Here is a 24,602-nt window from a genome sequence, read left to right on the forward strand (position 1 = left end):
GTTCTTCTTAGAAGACAGGTAAGTATTCACAAAACACACCGGAAAACTAAAAGATGCAAACACAGGTGTTTACCCAAACCCTGTGAGGTCAGGACAGAACCTTAAAGTTTAATACATGTACTATTGAATTGGCTAATAAATGCCAGCATACTATATGCGGTAGAGAACAGTTAATGGTGGACATTGGCAAAACAAGATCTGAAGACAGAGAAAGCAAAACGTTTGTATATGTGGATATTTCAATGTTACTTTCAAGCCAGTCTTACAGACTGTAAACAGAATCTCAAGCCAACAACCAAAGAGATTCACATTTTGACTGGGGGAAGGGAAGTTATTTCAAGGTTTTCATGATTCGGACACATGTACAAATTGTAATAGAAGGGAGTTGCTTTAAAAGTTACTGGAAATTAAGACCATTAAAATGCAGTAAAACTGATTCATTTTCAGAGTGACATTGTAATCTATTTGCCACCAAGCAATGGACTAAGTTACCCAAGGAATTATTAATTTGAAATGTTTTATTGGTAAGGGGGACTGTGATGAAAATCTGCTAGAAATCTTAAAATAATGCTCAGGTTAGGTTAAAGCATTATGGTCATATAGTAGACAAAAACTATTCATTTTTCAAACATAGAATTTAATATTGGGGCTAATTAATTGAGAAACCTTTCAATGGAACCTATGGACAGTAGTGCACTCCCTAGAAATGTTGCTGTGGATGTTCTAATGAGGGACTGCAAACGCACCTTTAGACAGTCAGAGAGGTGGACTCTGTTGGGCAGCATGTATTGTCCACTTTGATCCATTCTTGACTATTATGTTGGCATGGGTTGCTTTTTTTATTGTGCAATTGGTGCTGCTCTGATCTAAAAGCTCCTAAATTGTACAAGAAAAGCCATATGTTTTGAATAAAGCTGAATGCATATATGACCAAATGGCTAGGAAAGCCCTTAGCTTAGACTGGGGAAGGCAGCAATGTAACCATTACTAGAAATGGCCCAGTTATGTTAGGATTGTATGGAGTGGTCATAAAGTGATTGTCTAGGTGCAGTGAACTGTTGCAGTTCAGTTTTTCTGCTAGCGGATACCAGTTGCTTGCATGTCAATGAATCATACCTTACTGCTCCTGAATTATAATCCTGGCCAAGTTACGTTCCAAGCCAGCATAGGAGATTAACTGGAACAGAAAAGATAGTGTTCCTTGCCTACTGTTTATGGTCTGGCTTAGTACTGACACACATTTGGAGACTTTGGTGGAAGGTGCAGCAAATGTTAAATGGTTTAAATTATAGCTTAACCAATAACCGTATATCCTTTGAAAGTGTAACAGCTAGAGTACATGATCGCAACAGACAAACCCAGGAATGAATGACAAATTAACAAATCTGATTATGACTACCATATGTTTAGACACCTTAGAAATATTATAAATCATAGGATAAAACAAGATGAAAAAGTTTATTTTGCAAACCTCCAGATAATAAAAACACTCCTAAGCAGTCCTGGTCTACAGTTAACAATCTCCTGCCAAATCACTCAACATACCACATCCAACCGCACTCAAATTATGGATATAACAACTTGGTTTAATACTAATTTTTCTCAGGAAATTGTCGCTCTCCTCAAGGACACTAGTAACTAATATCCCTAAGGTTGTCCTTAATGAAACAAACTCTGCTACAACTGAAATATCCACTGATACCCTTAACCAAAACAAGTTTTTCACCTTTTCATTACTACCAACAGATGCTATCAGAAAACGTCTCCTCAAAGTGAAGCCCTCCACAGTTGTCCCAGACAAACCTACCTGCATAATATTTCAGACTAGCTGCTGATGCTGTATCATATCCAGTTTCCACCCTAATTAACTGCTCCATAAAATAAAACTATGTCCCCACCTTGTGGAAAAAGTCTTACATTGTTCCAGTACACAAGGGGGAAACTCCACGGAACTAGTCAATTACAGTTAATTTGCCTTGCTCTCACTTCTTGCTAAAATCCTTGAAAAATGCATGTGAACACAACTCACATATCACAACAAATAAACTTTTATCCCTTTTATACCATGGCTTCCACCCTATTCATAATATCACTGTCTCTGCCATCAGTAATAATTGAAACCTAGACAACGTAGTATCTGCTGCCTTTCTTGATCTTTCTAAGGCATTTAATATTGTCTCACACTCTATCCTCCTACATAAGCTATCTTCCTTCATTTGTTCAGACTCATGCCTTAAATTGTTTAACAGCTAACTGTCCCAAAGGGAACAAACTGTGAAATGGCTAACAACTGCACCTCCTTTCTCCCTGTGTCAGTTTGAGTTCCCCAAGTCTCCATTTTTGGGCCTGTACTCTTCAGTCTTTTCATAACAACATCCATATGGTTATAGGAAGCATACCACACTTGCACAGTATGATGATGATTCCACACTTATCTATGTGGAGAAAAACCTAGATACAGTGTATAAGGTAACTCAGGAATCTCTCACTTCCATCAAGAATTGGCTATGCAAATCCAGTTTTTCTTAAATCCTAAAATCCTAAAAAAGTCCAAAGTTATATTCATTAGTTCTAAACAAATAAACAACAAACATTTCAACATAACTGACAAGCAATACCAAATGATAGCATATACAAAGTTACTGGGTGTTACTATAGATAAAAACCTAAAGTAGGATATCCACATAAAAGAAACTGTCTGAAAAAAAAAACAGAAAAAACATGGTTTACTATACAGAATTGTGACTCACCTAATGAATTCTTCTCCAAAACAAATAGCCTCTACTTTTCTATTGTCTACCTGCACTCCTCTATGCCTCTCCCACAGTGGTTAATCAAAATGTTGGCCACTCCAGTATTCTGAACCAATGCTACAATAAAATTGCTAAATTTGCTTCTAATAAACCATATAGATCATACCACTGTCTGGCACTCGAAACAGATCAACTACTTAGGTTCATAGGTTCATAGGTAGGTACTAAGCTATTTGCCCTGGGGCCTATACAAGCCCAGCCAAAAAGGTACCCTGGCTTTTGCCACCCAAGAAAATTATTTCCTGTGCCACTGTCGAGCAGAGCCACAGAGGTGATCCCTGGGATGAATTTCCTATTTCCCATCCAATCATCAAGATTTTTCTTGAAGAGTGCTAATCAGGAGCTTTGTTTGATATAGATAGGTAGTTTATTCCAGAGTATGGGAAGTCTCTGGGACAGGAATCTATATTGTGGTGACAAGGTTTAGGTCCCTAGAGCGTGTAGCTCAGAGGGATTGGGATTTCTTTAAGTGGAGCATGTCCAGCAGCTCTGGGTTTGACATAGCTTTGTATGTTAGGCAGAGATCACCTCTGAGTAGGTGATATGCAACAGAATAAAGCTGGAGTTTTTTGAGATGGTCTGCGTAGGGCATCTGTTTGAGGCCGGTAATCCTCTTTGTGAGGTATTTCTGCGGCCTTTCCAGTTGTTGTAGATGTTTTGTGAGGTACATACCAAAAGGGGCGTTGTACTCTATAATGGGTCTAATGAGTGATGAGTAGTGGGGAACAATGACCTCTTTTTTTCTGGATGAGAAACCTTTTGTGATGAGGTGTACACATAGAAGGATTTCCTGACTACTGTGGTAATGTGATTATCAAAGGAGAGACTACTGTCCACCTGTGTCCCAAGGTCTCTTATCACACTTTCGGTGTTAAGTATACTACTTCCTATGTTGTAGTTCATGGGTACAGAGTATTTACCAAAGGGGATGACAATGCACGTTTTGGCATTGAGCTTGAGGCCATGGCTTTGACACCAGGCATCTGTCTCAGTGAAGCCCTTTTGTAGGATGTCCACATCGTCAGGAGATTCGATTATGGTTCCTAGTTTGCAGTCATCTGCAAACTTCATTAGCCAAAGACCTTCTGTGTTAGCCTGTACTTCAGAGAAGTAGATACCAAACAGGAGAGGACCCAGGACTGAACCCTGTGGTACTCCACTTGTCACTGGTCTGAAGTCGGATTTGGTGTCTGTTACTTTCACAGTGTGGGTTCTGTCAGTGAGCCACTTGGCAACCCATCTTGTGACATAGGGATTTATACCTAGTTTAGTGAGTTTATTTATAATTTCAGAGTGGGGAATGGTGTTGAAAGCCTTGGCAAGATCTAGATAGGCTGTGTGAACCACCTTACCCTTGTCTACGGCTTTGGTGTCTGCTTCAAAGAAGTCTGTCAGGTTTAGGAGACATGATCTGCATTTTACAAACCCGAACTGGGTGGGATCCAGAGTTTGGAGATTACCAGTGTCTTTGTTTATAAGTTCCATGATGATACATTCCATGGCCTTGCAGACCAGGCTCGTCAGGCTAATGGGGCGGTAGTTTCCAGGGTCTGTGGTGGCTCCCCCCTTGTGGAGTGGGATAACCATTGCTGTGTGCCATTCAGGAGCCACAAAGCCTGAGTTGAGGCTATGATTGAACATGGTACTTAGGTGGGGTGCCAGTTCGTTCTGTAGTTCATGTAGAATGCAGCCTGGTATGTTGTCTGGCCCCATGGATGCTGTATTCTTGGCTTTGGAGAGTGTAGTTTTTACCTGTGCAGCCGTGATTACAGGAACTTTGCATTCTTCCGTTATAGAGATGGGCTCTTTAGGGGTGAGAGGGGGGTAAAGTTAGCACTGAACCTATCTGCCAGGATGTTGGCAATATCAGTTGGGTCTGTATATTTAGTGCCATTGTGCTGTAACTCAGAGCAGATCTGAGTGTTGCCATTGAGATTCTTGACATAGCTATAGAATGCTTTGTGGTTGTCTTTAGAATCAGTGGAGATTTTGTTTTCATAACTAGCTTTGGAGGATTTTATCAGGGATTGCAGCTTCTTACTGAGGCTGTCCAGGGAGCTCCTCCACTCATGGGATTTTACTCTCTTTTGCAAGAGTTTCTTCCTTCTGTTGTACAGTTTGTTTATGGCAGCGGACCACCAGATTGGCTTCCTTTTTTGGAGGATAGCATCTTGGTTCTGTTTGGGATAGCATGATCCATGCACTCATGTAAGTGCTTATAAAGTGCAATTGTGTAGGATTCATTAGTCGTAACTGTATTGTCCATCTGCATGGGTGTCATGAAGTTCACCACTTCTGTCTTAAGAAGCATGAAGTTGGCTTTGGAAACATTTTTTACCATGGTTTCCTTAATGGGGGAGTGGAAGCAGGATGTGGATATCTAGGAAAATTAGCTTATGGTCAGATCGGACCAATGAGGTGTTGACTTCAGGTGTGGAACACCGGTCACTCATATTCGTAATGACTAGATCTAGGATATTGTTGCCCCTGGTGGGGGTGTGGATAAGTTGATCCAGGGCACTGGAGTTTATGAATTCCAGAAAGCATTGAGCAAAGGAATTGGTACATGAGTAGTTTACCCAGTTAATGGTGGGGTAGTTGAAATTGCCCATTATCAGGGTTTTTGGTTGAACCCTAATATTTTTCCAGTACATCAAGAAAAGAGGAGTGGGAATCCTGGGGCATGGTGGGTGATCTGTAGCAAGCTACAATTTGGATTGCAGTTTTGCCCAGAGTTAGTTGTACTTGGATAACCTCAGCTGCATTATGCTGAGCAACTAGCCTGGAGGTGTGGATATCCTTAATGAATATGGACACACCTCCGCCTTTGATGTTCCGGTCCAGGTTACATGGCCGAAAAGTGTGGTATGAGTTATAGCCTGGTAGTGCAGGGGTGCTCTCTGGAGCCTTAAACCAGGTCTCACTCACTGCACAGATATCAATGTTCTCCATTTTAAGGAGTGCCTTGAGTGAGTGCATTTTGAGATTTAGACTTCTAGCATTGAGTAGCATCACCCTCAGTTTTTGCTTGCCTGTTCCTGTTATGGTGGTGAATTTGTCATTTGAACCTTGCCTAAAAAAGGCACTATAGGGCCGGTAAGAACCTTAGCCAGTATCCGGAATCCCAGGGGTGACAGATGCAGGCCATCTCTGGCAAAGCATCATGGTCTGTCGACCATGTCATCCCAGGCAGACAGATACTGGATCCCTTTAGAATGGCACCAGAAGCTTAGCCAATTGTTGAAGTCAATCATTTTGTCCTTTTACTGTGGCATGATTCTGGGTGATGGCAGAATGCTACTCAGGGCTAGGGTCATACCTGCCTGGGCTACAAGATCGGAGAGCTCTTCCATGTCTCTTTTCATGTAGTCCAGGGAGGTACATCTCAGGTCATTCACACCAACATGGACAATGACAGAGTCATATTTGTACTTGTTGTGGAGTGACCTGAGTGCGTGGATTATGTAGCGGATCCTGGCACCTGACAGGCAGCTGACAGTAACCATCTCCTTGTTTAGCCTGGTGAGTGGGACATCAGTGTGCCTAACTATAGAGTCACCTATGACTAGTGCGTTGGGTACATTGTTTTGCCTTATTGGCTGTGGTTGAGTGGCACACTGAGTCTGCGGGCTATGTGTCATTTGGGTTGTGTTTGGGGGGTGGAGGTTGCTTGCATTTCTGCTTTGGAGGTCTCTGTTGCTTGAGCAGATTATTATTGAGAGCCTTTCTCGAATGTTTTTGTGTTTCTATGTGTGGATATTGGTGGTGTAGATTTAGTGAGACTATGTGATGAGTGTGGTGTGGTGCAAGTGTTTACCTTCTCCTCTTGACTGTCAGGTTCAGTCTTGATTGGAGAGAGCTTTACCTCCAGTTTGGCTAGATAAGTGCATCTCTCACAGGTAGTAGTGTTGGGTGGTAGGAGGACAGGGTTGTCTGTGTACATGAGGCAATTTCTACATTACCCCAAGATGCCCAGATTCATCAGGTAGACAGGAGAGAACACTGGGAGCTGACCCTTGGACATGTCTGAATAAAAAAACTATTTTCCTCTAGATAAGTGAGGAAAGTGAGTACAATAGTGTTTTTCTCTAAGTAAGTGAGGAAAGTAATTACCAAAACTGTTTTCCTCTAGGTAATGAGGAAGGTTGAGTGCTGTAGTATTTAGTAGGTTATTTAGTGCTTACAAGTTCTGAACAAGTGCTGATCACAAATAAGCAAATTCAAGTGCTAAAGGTAAGAATCTGTATCTGGACTAAATTAGTTAAAGGAAAGGGGGGGAAACAAGTGCAAATGTGGACTTTTAAATCAGTAAGTTGAGAGAGATGGAAAAACTGCCCAAACGGCCAATAACTACAATTTCTGGGCCAAAACCACTCCTTATGTGGTAGATAGGTTACCTAGTGCTTACCACTCCCACTGATAAGCTAGAAGGCTTCCCTCCAACACAGAAAGCTTGGGGGGCTCAGAAGCTTGCATACAGTCCTGGATACAGCAAATCTGAATCTAGACTACACTAGTTAAAGGAAAGGTAATTTTTTTTATATATATATATATATATATATATATATATATATATATATATATATACAGAAAAGTAGCTAAAACATCAGTCAAAACAATTCAAATGCAGTGCAAGCTAGCACACGTGAGTATGTAGCAATGTTAGACCAAACAGTTTAAAAAATGCAATTAAATTAAAAATGACTAAAAACAATGCAGAAGGAGTCTATTAGGTAGAATGAGGTACAGAAATGGGATTGGGGGGGGGTCCCAGATCAAATCTACAGTGGGGGCGGGCAACTGCAAAAACCTCCAAATTTAAACAACAACACAGGAATAGGCAGGGTGGGTATGGGAAAACCAACACCTTCAGCAGAGATCTGAAAAACTATACAGTGAATCAAAAATAACAGTGCACAACTCTGAAGTCAGCCAGCAATTATATAAAATTAGTCAAACAACAATTACCAGTACACAACTCTGAAGTGCCAGAAAAATATACTCAGCTCTGTATATCTCCAGATAGTTTGAAGAGCACTATTTCAGGACACAGGAAGGCTCCAGCAATGATATGCTTAGAACTACTACATCCCTTAGCTGTCTCCTCTATTAGAGCAAGAAATCTGGACAAAGCCATATATAAAAGTGGGAGCAAGGCCCAAAAATAGGGACGATTTTTAAATATTGCTCTTACAAACGTAGAAAGGTGATAGAATATCAGGTTTTGCATTGGCATGAATTTTCTGAAGGTTATGAAGTCTGAAACTCAAGTGTCTGTCATTATTTTCTAACTTCAATCTTTAATGATTTGCCACTAATTTGCCAAAAGACCACAATATTATGAAAAATAGGGCAAAAATATGAGGCAAAAATCTGGACATTGCGAAAATCCATACAGTTGAGAGTTACGCTCCCTACACATCTCCAACATCTTCATCTCCTACTGTGCTCACTACCGTAAATAGTGCTTTTACACTTTCACTTCTCTGTGCTCTTCTCTAACCACTCTTTTAATGTTGGATGCTATTCTCTTGCCTACACTAACATCTCTTCTATCTTTCTCCATGCTCTAACTACCTTCTATCTCTATCTGTTCCTGCACTAACTACCCTTGTATCTCACTCTGTCTTTCTCCCATCTCTTACTTCTCTGTTCAACTTATTCCAAATCTTTTCTTGCAGAAGACAACTCTGCAGAATGCTCCCATCCCACTGATGGTATCACTCTTTTTACAATTGATCACATTTGTCCTGTATTGGTTATACACCCTAAGAGTCCATGCAGTTGTATCATATCCTGCCTTATGACTGCTGTACTTTATGAAATGACAGCTGTGTGTCACAATGCTTATTATTTATTTATTTATTTACATTTGTTGACTGGGAGTGTCCAACTGGACATAGGTCCATTTTCAGCGGAGGCGCGGGGAGAAAAGCTCCACAGTTAAAATAAACAGACAGTAGTTACATTGGATTACATAACGATTAACAATTTGATTAACATAGCAATTAATTACAAACATATTTACAGATGAAGAACATAGTACATCAGTGGACAACTAGATTCTTTATCTGCGAAGTACATAACAGACATTAACAAATGTTACAATAAGAAGTTCCTGCTGTATAATAAGTACTAGGCTTATAAGCATCTGAGCTTGCTATAATAAAGGTAGTTAGTGGGGTGGAAAGAAAGGTAGTGGTTGGATGGGGTGGGCGATATTAGAGTGGGAGTTGCAAGGGCATAGCCAGCATGTTTTTAGGTGTGCTTTAAGTAAAGTTTTGAAGTGGGTGCATGATGGTACGGAGGTAATTGTGAGTGGGAAGGAGTTCCATAATTTGGCTCTAGTGCAAGAGAACAGTGTTTCACCAGCGGAGTTATTGGCTTTAGTGATCTGCAAGGGATTTTTGTTGCTGGATCTTAGTGGTCTGGTGGTGTGATAGGGTTGGAGTAGATTCTGGAGGGATGGGACATTTAGTGGATGGTTTACTAGTTTGTGGGCAAGTGAGAGTTGATACCATTGAAGGAGGTGAGGGAGTTCAAGCCAGCCCAGTTCAGCAAGTGAGAGACAGTGGTGACTATGGTAGGATGCCCATCTGGCGAATTTGGCGATTTTGTTGTAGCAGGTCTCTAGCTTGTTTAGATCACATTGCCTTAGGTTGGTATATATTGGAGAGGCATAAAGTAGGGTGGAGATAAGGTGGGAATTTGCTATTGAAATCATTTCTGCTTTGGTGAGAAGTTGCTTATTTCTGTATAATGCTCCTAGTTTTTTGTGGACTTTTTTTATGGTTATGGATATGTGAATGTCAAATTTTAGTTTATTGTCTATTTCCACTCCTAGCAATTTGGTGTGTTCAGCTGGGTATATAGTGGTGTTGTCTTTTGCTGTGATGTTAAGGTGAGAGTTGTTTTGAGTATGTTTGGTGGGCTGGAAGATGAGTAGTTTAGTTTTGTTTGGGTTGAGTATTAATTGGGCATCGGATAACCAAGTTTCAACAGAGGAAAAGGCTTCCTGTGTGACTTTTTGCTGTTTGGGTAGGGACTGGGCTGAGCAGATGATGGTTGAGTCATCTGCGTATTGTATGAGTGTGCCATGTTTGGTGGCAGAGGCTAGATTATTGGTGAAAACAGAGAAGAGTAGGGGTCCAAGGATGGATCCTTGGGGAATCCATATTGAGACAGGTAGTTGGGGAGATATGTCATTCTGCCATACAACAGATTGTTGGCGGTCAGACAGGTAACTCTGAAACCAGTTGGTGACTGATTGAGAGAAGGATAGGTTATTGAGGACAGAGAGGAGTTGTTTGTGTGGGACCATGTCAAATGCTTTAGATAGGTCTAGGAAAGTAGCAGAGGAGAGACAGCCATTGTTTTTATGCTGAAGGATAGTGTTAGTAAAGTTAATTATCTGTTAGTAGTAAGTAAGTAGTTAATAGTTAGTAAGTAAAATTATCTGATTATACATATTGCTTGAGCTTTCTGTCTCACTGTTACACATTGCATTGCCTTCTGTGAACTTTCTGTTCATACTGTTGTACTTAGTATTGCCCTCTGTTTCTAATAAAAAGAAACAAATGCTTAATACTTCATGTTATAGACTGCTGGAGCTTTTCTCCCAGGCGTCTACTGAAAAGGGGCTATTTCTGTATGTACCCAGCCAGAACTTCCCAGTTAATAAATAATAAATAAATAAAAAAATCACTTGTCTGCCCTGTGACATTGTATTTGCATGTGCACTTGCATATGCATTAGAGCAATATATATTAATAATATCACAACAGATGAAGATATCCTTCACTAGATTTCTCAAAACATGCACCTTGAAACTGTTGTACTGGGCGACCTCAGCATACACTCCTAGCTTATCAGCCATGTTACCCCTCCACTCAAGTAAACGTATTGTTGAATATATTCAATGAAGTAGCCTAAGTAAGAGCTAAATTAGTCAAATCCAACCCTGCACCATGCCTAACAAAAGAAACCAGATAATATATGCTGCTTAGAGATAAATCATGCCAAGTTTGGCTTAAAACAAAACACAAAATACCTTGCAGAATTTCAAACACATTAGAAACTTATCAAAGCAACAAATTAAAGAAGACAAAAATCTTATTATATCATACTGCAGCACAGGCACCGACACAATCCCAAATGATTCTGGTCCTTTACTAACAAAAAAAAATGTACTCTTCACTGGCCAAGCTACTACACCCAGACCAGCAACAGGTCACAACACAGTCAGCTTTGCTACTCAGGTAACCCTCACTGCATTAAATCAGTCCTTTCTTTACTCAGATTATACCCTCACAGTTTCTGCCATGTAAGATAGCCAGTACATCCCATTCACTTTTTAACCTGTCCCAGCCTGGACGATTGGAAGACATCTCAACGAGAAACCAGAAGTCTTATCTGCAGACAGCCTACCAGCTGAGTATATTAAAACAACAGCTGATGCCTCAGTTTCCTCTGCCTCCATCTTGATAAACCGCTCTGTAAAAAAAAAATAAATTGCTTGCTCTTTGGAAGGAGCTATTCATTATACCACTTCAAAAAGGAGGAATCCCTACAGAGTTGTCCAACTGCAGGCCACTTGCTCTTCTATCACCTCTATCAAAAATCTTACAAGAATGTATCCACTCACAACTGACGAAACAGCTCAACGAAAATGGTCTTCTCTGCACCAGCTATTGTTGTTTCTGATGTAATTAAAGTGCAACAACTGCTCTTCTTAGCTTGTTCAGTACTATTAGCCTCAACAGATATGCAGACAGCTTAGTTTTTTCTCTTTACCTTGACTTGTCCAAACCACTTAATACAGTATCTCACCACAAACTGCTAAACAAACTTTCTTTCTTAGGCTTCTCCCAGTTATCAGTTTCATGGTCCCTTATCTGTGTTTTGAGCAGGGAGACGGCTTTAAAATGGTAACATGGTTTTTCACCCTTCCAACCAGTGTCCTCAAGGATTAATCTTAGGTCCTCTGCTGGTCAACATCTTTACAGTCTCCACACAGCTTGCAACATGCCGATATTGTACAGTGTGCACGATTGCATGCTTACATGTGCAGCTCCACACCTTTCAGAACTCTAAGAAGTCACCCAGGAATTATTTTCATGTATTGAATTCTAGCTAGGGAACTCTCAGTTACTCCTAAGTTCAAAGAAAAACAGACTAATTATACTTACATCCAAGCAGGTCTCAGACCAGAAATATACATTTAACATTACCTCAGCAAATACCGCAGCAGAAATGGTAAACCATACTAAACTAGTAGGAGTTACCATAAACTAAATCTGAAGTATGGCAAACGTTTTATAAAAGTCATTGCAAATTATTATTATTATTATTATTATTATTATTATTATTATTATTATTATTATTATTATTATCATTATTAATAATAAATCACCAGAAACTAAGAATTCTCTACTGGCCAAAACCTATATCTTAAGACACGGCTAGTAGTTATTGCATCATTTTACCTCCTTCCATCACTTGTATGCATCACCGGTTCTTTAAAAAATGAAACTTGATGCATAGAAATAGCAAACTTTCCTGGCATCGTGGTATATAGGATCCACCACAGCTTGGCCCTAATGCAACTAAACTGGCTAGAGCCACCACATTAACTAATCTGTTCCCCATTACATACAGCCTACTCTAAGATACAAACCAGAAAACTGTCCTTCTCTTAACAACCACCCTCCAGAACTGCAGCAATACTGTTCACCCAGAGAGCTACACTCTAGTAATAATCAGAAAACTGTCCTTCCCTAACAATCACCCTCCAGCACTGCAGCAGTACTGTCCACCCAGAGATCTACACTCTAGTAATAATCAGAAAACTGTCCTTCCCTAACAACCACCCTTCAGCACTGCAGCAGTACTGTCCACCCAGAGATCTACACTCTAGTAATAATCAGAAAACTGTCCTTCTCTAACAACCACCCTCCAGAACTGCAGCAATACTGTTCACCCAGAGAGCTACACTCTAGTAATAATCAGAAAACTGTCCTTCCCTAACAACCACCCTCCAGCACTGCAGCAGTACTGTCCACCCAGAGATCTACACTCTAGTAATAATCAGAAAACTGTCCTTCCCTAACAACCACCCTCGAGCACTGCAGCAGTACTGTCCACCCAGAGATCTACACTCTAGTAATAATCAGAAAACTGTCCTTCTCTAACAACCACCCTCCAGAACTGCAGCAATACTGTTCACCCAGAGAGCTACACTCTAGTAATAATCAGAAAACTGTCCTTCTCTAACAACCACCCTCCAGAACTGCAGCAATACTGTTCACCCAGAGATCTACACTCTAGTAATAATCAGAAAACTGTCCTTCCCTAACAACCACCCTCGAGCACTGCAGCAGTACTGTCCACCCAGAGATCTACACTCTAGTAATAATCACTATCACATATAATAACAGTGAAAGAGATTCACTATACTCCAGTTATGTCAACAAATGAAACGCCATCAAGCCATCACCAAAACAAATACATAATCAAAAGTGTTTCAGACAAAAACTTAAAGCTACACTTGAATGCTTACTGGTTATGCTCATGATGTAATGTAGGTTAACATTCACACTTGTAATCCACTAAACTACCTTAGAGGTTACCTAGCTGAGGTGTTAGCAACAACCTCCTGCCTATTTTATTTATTTTTATTTTATTTTACATTTGTTGACCGGGATAGTCCGACTGGATGCATGTCCATTTTCAGTGGAGGCCTGGGGAGAAAAGCTCCATGGAATAACAAATCATCATAACATGTCACATATTACAAATAACAGATATATTATTTACAGAGATTAGATTGGTAGACAATACAAATTACATATAGAATATTTTCAGTGATTAGAAGAGCAAACATTATAACAAATCGTCAGGTAGTGTTATTCAGTGAGAGAATTGGATAAAATTACATAGTAGGCTACCTAGCAGATTTATACATTCCAGAGACAGGTTAACCAGGCTTGATACAGTGACATAGCCAGTTTGTTCCCTGGTGGTGTTTGAGCCTAGTTTTGAACTGACCAAGTGAAGAGAGTAAGGTAATATCAGCTGGTAGAGAGTTCCACAATCTACCTACAGAATTTACGAAGAGTGAGTCACCAGCTGAGTTATTAGTTTTACATATCTGAATAAGGAGTCTGTTGGAGGAGTGCAGCTGTCTAGGATTATTATAGAGGGTGACAAGATCTTTAAGCGCAGGGGTATTGTTAGGGTTATATATGATTTTATGGACCATAACCAATTGGTTATATAGTATTAGACTGGGTAGTTCAAGCCATCCAAGCTGGATTAGATTGATGCAGTGATGTGTCCTAAAAGGCAGCCCAGTGGCAAACCTGGCAATGTGGTTATAACAGATTGAAAGTTTGCTCATGACAGTCTTGTTAACATTAGAGAGAAGAGGGGATGCATACAGAAGTGTAGAGAGAAGGTGAGATCGAGCTATAGCAACTTTGGCTGGGGGGGGGGGGTTAGGAAGGCATTTATTCTGTAAAGTGATCCTAGTTTTTTTTGATGGTTTGATCAATTGGTTAACATGTAGGTTGAATTTTAGATTATTATCAATAATGACACCTAATAGTTTAGTGGAGAGGTCAGGGGAGATTATTGTTCCATCATTTGCGTTTATGATAAAGTTAATGGCAGTAGACCTTTGTGTAGGTAATAATAACAGCATTTTAGTTTTTTTAGGATTTAGAATCAGACATCTAGAAACTGCCTAGAAACATCATATCATTTATTTATGTTACACTCCTCCTCCTCTTTTTTATCTAACTGTTCTCCTCATAAAATGTTTCCTTCTCTGCCTCGCTCTTCTTTTACTCCCTCTCCCTTCTCTCACCCTGTTGACCATCACCTGCCTATTGTAGCTGTTGCCAAGGACAATGTAAATGTGTAACCCTGCATTATGTCAAAGTTCAGTACTGTCAGTTATAAGTTTTTGTACATTTTATATTTAGTTATTTCTGAAAATGAGAGAGGTCTAGAATCAGTCTCCAAGTACCTTCTTTTCTGGGCAGTAGAAACATTCTTGAATAAATCCCCTTCCCCCTCTGGGACACAGGCACCTCTTGAATAGTACCCTGAGACAAGAGATTTTGAAGAACCTCTGGGAAAAAGGAAGCTGTTCCCGAGGAGACTGAGGAATGCCCATAAAAGGAGGATGGGAATTCCACACCATGAAGTACCCCTGATGAATGATTGACAGAACCCAAGAATCCTGGGTGATTTGAAGTCAAATAGGAAGAGAAAGGTGAAGAGAAAGAGGAATGTCATTGGGAACAGGTGGATAGTCAGATAGCACCTGGTTTGTTAGGAAAGCTTGAGAATCCCTGCAGTCTGAGTGGCCTTAGCAGGAGGAGCCTGTTTACCACCCTTTTTACCTTTAGTAAGAGGGCAAGATTGCCTATGAAAAAAGGATGGCTTGGAAGGGTAGTTTCTCTAACATTTAGGCACAGGAGAAACAAAGACATGTTTAAACTCCTGTATGGCCTTCCCCTTGTCCTGAAAAGTCTTAAACCAGCAGCTCCTTCCCCAAACAAATGTTTATTATCCAGAGAAGCATCCATCAACTTAGCCTTAATGTCATCAGGTAAAGGTTGAAGCCTCAGGCAAGAATATACCACCTCATCATTGAACCAAAAGTAGCAGCCCTAGAAGATGCATCCAGTGTGTCATAACTACATCTGATAGAATGATGAACTACTTGAGAGGAAGTTCCTAGCAAGGAAAGAACAGAAGATTTACTCTCAGAGTCTGGAAGATCAGAAAAAAGCTGAAAAGCCTGAGAAAGAAGAGACAACACATACCGAGATATATGGGTCTGATAATTAGTAGCCCTAAAAGCTAGGGTAGCAGAAGTATAAACCCTATAAAACCTATCAGACTTCTTGGGAGCAGGGGGCAGAGAATTAGGTGCTTTAGAAGCATTAGAAAAAACATGTAGTAAAGCCAGCAAGACAGGAGGAATAGCCACAGGTTTAGGAGATTCCATGTGCAGTAACTCACAGTACCTCTTATGGATATCAAAAACCTGGGCACAATCCCACTTAAAAAAAATTCCATCATCCTAGAGATTGTGTCCCCAAAGGAAATTTCCTCAAAAGGAGTATCTGCACTATTAGATTCTTCCTCCTCAGACCCGTAGTCTAAAGGATAAGTAATCTGTATAGAATAAGCAAGGGATTCTTCATTATAATCCAACTCTTCCTCAGAAGAATTTAATTCCCTGGGCCTTTTAGGTGAAGAAGAAGACCAAGAAGGAGCAAGAACTGAAACCCCTTGAGGAGGCCTTAACGACAGTAAAGCATTAAATAACCCTTGAGTAAAGGCCTGCCACTCACTTTGTGGGTCCCTAGGAGTAGAAGAAACATGCCTAGTTTTCTGGTTCTTTTTTAAGGGGGCGTCTGTCTTAGAAAACTGAGAGGGTCCTGACTCAGGATAGCATTCCACAACCATACTAGGCACTTCTTCTGTAAGAAGAAACTGCAGAACCCCCTAGCCCCCTCAGAAACAATCAACTTGGTTCCCCCTGAACACCAGAAATGGATGCCCGCAAAGCCTCATCAGACATGCTGCCTGCCAGATCCTCACCAGCCTCCAACCCGGATGCAGCAGAGGAATCTGACAACACAAACAGGTGAGTCTCCGGATTTGTAATAACCTTGGGAGATACCCCTGGCAGAGGCTGGCCAGTGGAAGATTCTAGTCTTACCTTTTTCACCTTCTACTTCCCTGACAGCTGACCCTCGGGGCAGGAAGTTCCATCCATAGTATTTTTAGCAAGCAGCTTAAGACACTGGTTCTCAAGATACAATGAAAGTGAAGAAAACCTACTATGAAGGGTTTGTGGGAGAAATCCCTGACAAATAAAACAAGACATATAGTCGTGAGATGCTCCTAGGCAAAAAAGGCAATTTTTGTGGCAATTTTTATGGGGAATCTGTCTTCCACATTGGCATTTACCCATCCTGGATGAACATTAACCCCCCCCCCCAAACAGCAAAATAAAAGAATAAAAAACAAAAACTCCAACTGGGTACTTATCTGCAACAGTGAGGACTTCAGCAAACCGGGGAAATCACTGAAGTTCAAATAAACATAAAAAAACGGATGGAGACAAACACACCGATGGTTAAAAACAGCATTAGGACTGGCGGCAAAGAAGTTCTGAGGATGGTATGCCTGAACAACTCTATGTGAGGAGTGTGTAGGTGACATTCAGCATACCTTAAAGCAATGGTAGACTTTGGCAGATTGGCTGGATGACGGGCTTCACGCTAGGGAATCCCATATAGCAATGACTACTACAATGGTGAATGTAAGGACATCTTTTGTTAAATGCTCAGTCCTTCCTGACTCTGGATAATTTGTGTATCACACAGAAATACATCAGTAACTTGTATTTTACATTATATACATTATGTTGAATTGTTTATTTAGATATATGTACTGGCCTTGTTTAGTAGAACCTTTTACAGTTAGGACTTGGGGAAACAAGTTTTTTCTGAAAGAATCATAAAGATACATACATTATATAGTATCATGCAAGACATAAGCTTAGACACTTTGCAGAAAGTAATACCTATTCATAATTGTACAATGACTGACCATTAATATTCAAAAATGAACATGCTGATTGGTCAGCCCAACCAGTGTGTCAGTTGTAAATCAAGCATATACCAGTGGAAAAAAAGTCTGGTCGCCCGGACTTTCTTCCATTAATATATGCTATGAAAATTCTACTTTTCTTTAATTAAAAAAAAAAAATAATAATAATAATAAATAAACTTACAAAAACTGGAGACTTCAAAAGAACGAGAAAGATGGGACAGAGAAAAATACAAGGATAATCAATTAATAGAAAATTAGAGAAACATACCTAATTATCCTTATTTTCTCTATCCCATCTCTCCTGTACATTTGAAGTGTCCGGATTTCATTTTTTAAATTTTTTTATTAAAAACAAAACCGCAAACAAACAAAAAAGCAACAGGGATCTTCCTTTCTCCATTGCTTCCTTTACACAGCACTGATGTACTGCGTAAGCATAGGAACAAGATCCAAACACATGGGCACTATGCCAAGAAAGCCACATGATACCAGGAAAAATGCGGAAGAGCACCATGGCACCGTTATACAAGGACATTATTTAAGAAATGTAATTTCATTTTTTTTTTAAATAATGTCGTATAATAACAATAACCCATGGCTGGGTGTGGGTTATGCTGTTTATCCACTGTTGGCCACTAACTGTGGGTAAATCCAGCATTACCCACACCCAGCCATGGGTTGTTGCTATAATATATCATAAAATGAAATTAATATTCCACAGAAAAATGCAAGTAGAGTGTTTAGCAGCTTATAGAATATATTCAGTGTAATATAAATGATTACATGTATAGCAGGTTTAGTTTAGAGTACAGCTGACTTTCCTTAGTTGCATATTCAGTAACAGAGTGCAACAATCTCTTGTAGAAGCTGTAAACATTTCATTTTAGATCATACTGTTTCGAGGAGATTTTTGAGTTAGTTTGATTCTAATAGCCCCAGCTTTGTCTGTTCATGGTAAAAAAAAAAAAAAACTACAGAAAACTCCTCTTTCTGCTGCTCTTTTAGCTTTTTTTAATTTTCCCACACTTCATTCTGTAAGTGAACTGTTTGTGCTATGCAAATACAAAAGGAGTGTTGTCCTTTATATTTTTTCCAGTTACCCAGCATACTCATCGAGTGACCTGGTTAAGTCACAGAACCCAAGTCACTACTGTAATAGAATGAAATCTGATATCTTCATCAAGGGGTGATGACGTTTTTTTTTTATTTCTTTGGAGAAGATTTTTTAGATAACAGTAGTAATATTTTGTATATGTTCATAGACTAATTCGTCATCTGTGCCGTTAGCTTTTTTCTGATTATGACCCTTAGCCAGTTCTGTCATACACATATGTATGGGAGAGTAGAGCCATATCCCTGAAGTAATTTTTATTGTACCTGGCATGTACATCTTTTGCTGATAACTGTTGTCATTCTTTCTTGCTCACTGAAGGTTGTTCACTAAACTCCTGGCAGTGCGTAATTTTATCATGTTCTGCACTGCGTTTTCTAACCATCAAGGGGAAGGTTCATTTGACATCCTATTGGACTGGAATGCAAGGGTGTGAAAGGCAAAGTCCAAAAGTCCAAAGAAGTACCACAGGCTGTTGTTCCATAATATGTAGGTAGTGCCACACACATGAACCTTCATAAAGTAATAAATTCCTGTTATTAACCAGTAACTAGCTGTAGCTCATTTTACTCACACACACACACACACACACACACACACACACACACACACACACACACACACACACACACACACACACACACACACACACACACACAAAGCTGCTGTAAGAAATAAGTATCTTTTTATTTTATTATTCATAATTCAGTGACAGCTCACACGGTAAAGGAAAATATCTCAGAAAAGTTGGCATAACTGTAATATAAAGTTGGTATTTTGCTAACTGAACAACTTTAAACTTTTCATTCATGTGGAGATATTTAGTGTAGTTTTCTCTGACTACTCTACCTCCTTCTAAGTAGCCCATCCAAATTACTCTTCCATCACCACTTCTCAATGAACACTGAGACTTGCTTATCTCTTCTAAAACCTCACTCTGTTATATTCCTTAAACTACCACTATCCATCTTATATACCACTTTTCTGCCTGTAAAGTCTCAGTACAAGGCTTTTAAATTTAATGTTTGTGAATATCAATATAAATGTTATTATACTGACTCTGATGCTATGTATTCACTGGAACTGCATTATAAAATTTGTTACTGTAAATTTTGATTGCATTAAATATAATACCTTGGAATGTTTCTCCCTGGCTTACACTGAAAAGGGGCAACTGTGCCCAGTCAGACTTTCCCGGTAAAAGAAAATTTCAGTAAGTAAATAAATGAATGAATGAATGAATGAATGAATGAATGAATGAATGAATAGTCTGAGGAGGTCAAAGGTGGGCTGAATCATATGGACCCCACCAAATGCTGAAAGGAAAAAAATAACATTTTACCAGAGAATCAGAAGTTGGAACAAGAAGGCAATGGCAATAATAAAGGGAAATTTAAACATATCAGAGGTAATTTGGTAATAATAACTGTTTATGCAATGGTAGAGACCTTAAAGTAGGTTTTGTAGACTGTGTGAGGAAACAAGAAAGAAAGGAAAAAAGATAGAACATTTTTAGATGGGATGCTGACTAAGGCAGAAGAGATGGCTCAGGCCAAAGTCAAGGAGCTGAGTCAGTATGGTATTTGGTAGAGTCAGAAAAAAAGTAATTACCAAATGGACATTTAGGATTTCAAGGGAGTAGACTATAGGAGGCTACTTGATAAGGTTAGGTAGAAGTAGATGACATGTATTCCATTTGATAGGGGAAATTGTTCAGTTGTGTCGAAACATGGATGTCAGAAAGAATGAATAGGTACACGAGGAAGAGGTTAAAACAGAAAAGAAGATTGTTTAGATGAGCAATGAAATACTACAAGTTGTCAGGCCTAAGAGGAGGGCATACATACATCTGTATGTTTAGCTTGGAGGGCTGAAGCTATCATCTGCCAATGAGCTTCATCCTGTAATGTTGGGTTTGATTCCTTTAGTCCACATTTGGCTGCTGTATGACTCTGAGGAAGTCACTTATCCAGACAGTGCTACTGCGTTATCCTTGAGAAAAAGGTACTTGTTTTTAGTGTGCTTACCAAATTAAGAAATTAATAAAGTGAAAAAAAGGGAGCAAAGGTGGTAGTATGAGGAAAACAGGATTCATGAAGAAGAAGAATAGAAAACTGTAGTTAGGAAGGTTAAAGCAGAAAAGGAAAACATGCAGAGTGTTAAGGGCAGATAAGTTTTGCAGATATAAGTGAAAGGAAGGTAAGTTTTGGTATTGCCAAACGTTGGAAGAAAGAGTTGAGGAGCCTACTAAGTAGGCAGAAATGCTAAACTGTTTGTTGCTTCTTTATACAATAGAGGGAAATAAATGAGTTTCAAGTTAGGAAGAATTTTGAGGATGAAAATGGAAAAGGGGAAAAGAGTGGGCAAACTGTTGCAGGTAGAAGAGGTGGGTGAAATTAAAAGCATATAAGATCCAGGGGCCACATGAGCTCCCACTAAGTGTTGACAGAGGTGTCAGGGTACTTTTCCCACTAACAAGTCTGAATACTTTGTCCTTGGGAGCACTGCACTGGCAAAGAAGGTATTAAAGTAGTGTCTTTACATAAGAGGCAGTCTTAACAAAGGATGTAAGAAAATATAGGAAATTAAAACTTGAGTGTCCTAGGCAAAGAAACAATTTTCTAAGGTAGGCTGGTTGTAATTCCTATCAGCAAGTAAGATAATGAAAGAGAAACAGCATAGGTTCATGAAACTTCCTAAAGCTTTACAGTTGAGTAATGGTAGAAGTAGATGAAGGGACTCCAGTTGATATAATTTTCCTAAACTTACACATTGCTTATTCCACTGAGTAAAAGCTCAAAGTTCAAGTATGCACAAAGTACTATTTTATAGTTACCATCATGAAACACCAGTGGAAGTACCTCATTGTGTTTTACCCTACTGGGTGGTAATGTACACTTGGTTTGATAATCCATATGGATGAATGAAATCAATGCAAGGGGAAATCAACCTTCCTCTGAAGAGTAGTGACCTCAAGTAAGATAGATACAGGTGGTGTATCCCCCTGCGTGCGTTGTCACCCACTAAAAATTGTTTCAGTTTGCTGTTGAAATGCCATCTTGGACAATTTGTTTCATTTGAAACTGTATTTAGACTTTTTCAAGAAGCTAATCTAAAGCTGAGCACCGGTGCTGCATGAACAGCAGCTACCTCATGAAGCTGAGAGCACACCTAGTAACTACAGGTTTGTCTTCAGCTGCATGTATGGTATATAGTGTACACAGCCATTGCTGAGTCACACATGGCCTTTTAGTATTAGGGTTAGAATATTATGAAGAGGGAGGAAGACTGAAGTGATGACTTAGAGGTGTAGTACACTTGCCTGAGAGAGTCATGACATCCAAGGAAATGTTGAACTGAAAACAAGAACAGAAAAGGTAATTTATGGAGAGGGGAAGAAACCAAAAGGATGTATTGCAATACATGGCATGTGTGCTTTGTTTCAACAATACATGCTGTTTTAAATCCCTGCATTGACTGGTCCTTTTTGGGATGCATGTCACAAATCCTGCAGGTCTGTGTGAAGTAGGCAAGGTTCTCAGTATTGAATTATATTAGGCTAGACTGTCTTTTTTGGAAGTCTGAAGAGGCATACTGCCTCCTGTGCCATAATTTTTCCTGCTGCCCCTATACATTTTTTGATGAGCCTTCTCAAGGATTGCTGTAGCACCTTACAAAAGCCCCTGTAGGCCTAGCACTTCATATGGAAAGGTCCTGTGGCTCCTATCATTCTGAAAGGAGGACTTCCCCTGCTGCACCTTACTACATCCTCTGCTGACCTAGCTCTGCTTGTGGCAAGGTCCTGTGCCTCCAATCTATGAACATGTGGACCTTTTTTCCTTCTTAAATTTACTCCTTTGAAACTGGCAAGGACACCTTGGCAGAGTGTGCATGTTATTGGACATGTCATATTCATAGCACTATCTTAATGCAGCTTAACTCAGACTATTTTATAGGGAAAATGTGGAGTGTGATTAAATCATATATTATAGTTATATACAAACCTGAGAGGCTGCGGTGGTGCAGCGGTTAGCATTGCCGCCTCACAGCAAAAGGTTCTCCAGTTCGATCCTTGGCTGGGGTGCCTTCTGTGTGGAGTCTGCATGTCCTCCCTGTGGTTGCGTGGGTTTTCTCTGGGTGCTCCGGTTTCCTCCCAAAGACATGCTGTAGGTGGATTGGATACTCCAAATTGGTCCTAGGCATGTGTGTGTGTCTTCCATGAGAAAAGCCAAAAGAAGAAGACAGTATAACAAACCTCTGCAGCTCTGTCTCTGAATGGCAGAGCTGGCATGCACTTAAAAAGCATAAATATTATTTGTATGTGCTAAATATTGACTGACTTTGTGTAAGTTTATTAAGTAGTTTTGTTTTTTTTTCCAGGAAGAGCATTTGAAGTGAAATGTTGGATGCATCTCTGCAGCTGTACATTCTTCCTTGCACACTGAGGTGACAATGGTTCTGAAGAGATGAGGGAACATCACTGATCTTTTTGTGACCTTGTGCACTGTTGGAACATTACTGTTCAGCACTTCATTTTTATTGTGATCTTCAAACAACTGTGGAGGAAACAGAAAGACATCTTTGCAGCTGTATTTCCCAGGTGAGTTACTTTAATCTAAAGGCAGCCTAACTGAAGGATTGTTTCCAAATGAAAATGCAGTGGTTTATGCTTTTCTTAACAGACCCAAGAAGGTATTTATTTTTTAGGGAATATGAGTGCATAGCAAGCAAAAACCTGCCTTACCATGCTTTACAGTACAAAAGCAACAGTGTTGGTAAAAGCACAACTACACAAGTCACAGACAGTGTGAAAATCAGCTATTGCAGATGGTCTGCAAATGTATAAACTGCTGTTTGACTTCATGTTACTTAAAGCATGTAAATCTACATTTTAAGAATAGTGCAACCTGAAGAGAAGTTGTGAGTGACTGTCTTAACTTGGCAGAGTCAGACTGTGGTTGATAACTGTTTTAGGTATGAAATGTGCTGGGTTTCTAGAAATGTGCCACATATACATACTTGTTCAAACAATATAAAGGTTTCTCTTTTATGATAAGCACAATAGAGGACTGTCATATGAGTGGATGACAGAAGCCCATGCTTAGTGACAAGTCTAGAGATGGAAACAATATATCAGACTGAAAAGCAATTCATTTTATTTATGTATGCTTGTTGTTTACCATATCCAAACTAACCATTTTCAGACACAGAATGGGTGAAGTAATTCACTGTAAGTACATGGCATATAACAGGTAAGAAAATACATCAAGCATTAACATACTAACAAATTAATACTATCCTTTAAACAATGTTAAAATGTGCATAGTTCAAGTAGATGTCCTTCCATTTCACTGTTGCAGTATTCCTAATAATAGGGATCCCCTGCCAACGGTGGCCCAATGTCCAGGTAGTATACCAAAACCTTTAAGTTGCTTAAGGTACGCTGTACATCACACGTGAGCTGCCTGCATATAGCGTAGGGAATAAAGGAGATGTCTGGACATACCATCCTCAGAACTTCTTTGCAACCAGTCCAAGCTCCATCTTTTGATCCTTGGTTTGAATGCCTGCTTCATTTGCTGATTCAGCAAGGCATTTTTCTGGTAAATGCCCCATTGAAGTTTTTGGTCTTATCTTTTATCGTTTTGTTTTGTTGCTTGTGGGGTTCATGTCATCCAGAAAGGGTGAATGCCAGTGCAGGAGACAGATTCTCCATTAAAGATCATCACAAGCAGTGTTTATTTTGTCTTGGTGCTTTCCACGACCATACGTCCGATTCCATTTGTCAGGCTTTCATTCCAAAGACCCTGTATAGTTAGTTTTCTTCTTTGGTCTTATATTTAGAGAACCAAAATCTTAAGCTTTTAGAAAAAGACACTATAGAAAGAACTTCATGCTCCAAGGGTCAGTCGTCTACGAAGAAGAAGGTCAATAAATCTAGGTCAGATTCTTCTTCTGTACCACCTATGCTGGACGTCTCTCCTGAGGCTAGTGGAAGCCCATAGGATCACCTGGCTCCTCCGGTGGAGTCCTCTGCCATA

At 39.7% G+C, this 24,602-nt stretch overlaps 1 protein-coding gene across 1 annotated transcript in view; it reads left to right on the forward strand.

The window, feature by feature from the left end:
• Positions 1 to 24,602, forward strand: part of FHDC1 (FH2 domain containing 1) — a 1,772,510-nt gene that overhangs the window by 320,208 nt on the left and 1,427,700 nt on the right. Inside the window, exon 2 of the mRNA XM_044062462.1 lies at positions 22,942 to 23,161. The gene's annotated coding sequence lies outside the window, so the exon portion shown is untranslated. The remainder of the gene's footprint in view (positions 1 to 22,941; positions 23,162 to 24,602) is intronic.

The sequence above is a fragment of the Protopterus annectens genome, chromosome 2.part1 (assembly GCF_019279795.1).
Source record: "Protopterus annectens isolate FY-2018-M chromosome 2.part1, PAN1.0, whole genome shotgun sequence".
In the NCBI taxonomy this organism is placed as follows: domain Eukaryota; kingdom Metazoa; phylum Chordata; order Ceratodontiformes; family Protopteridae; genus Protopterus; species Protopterus annectens.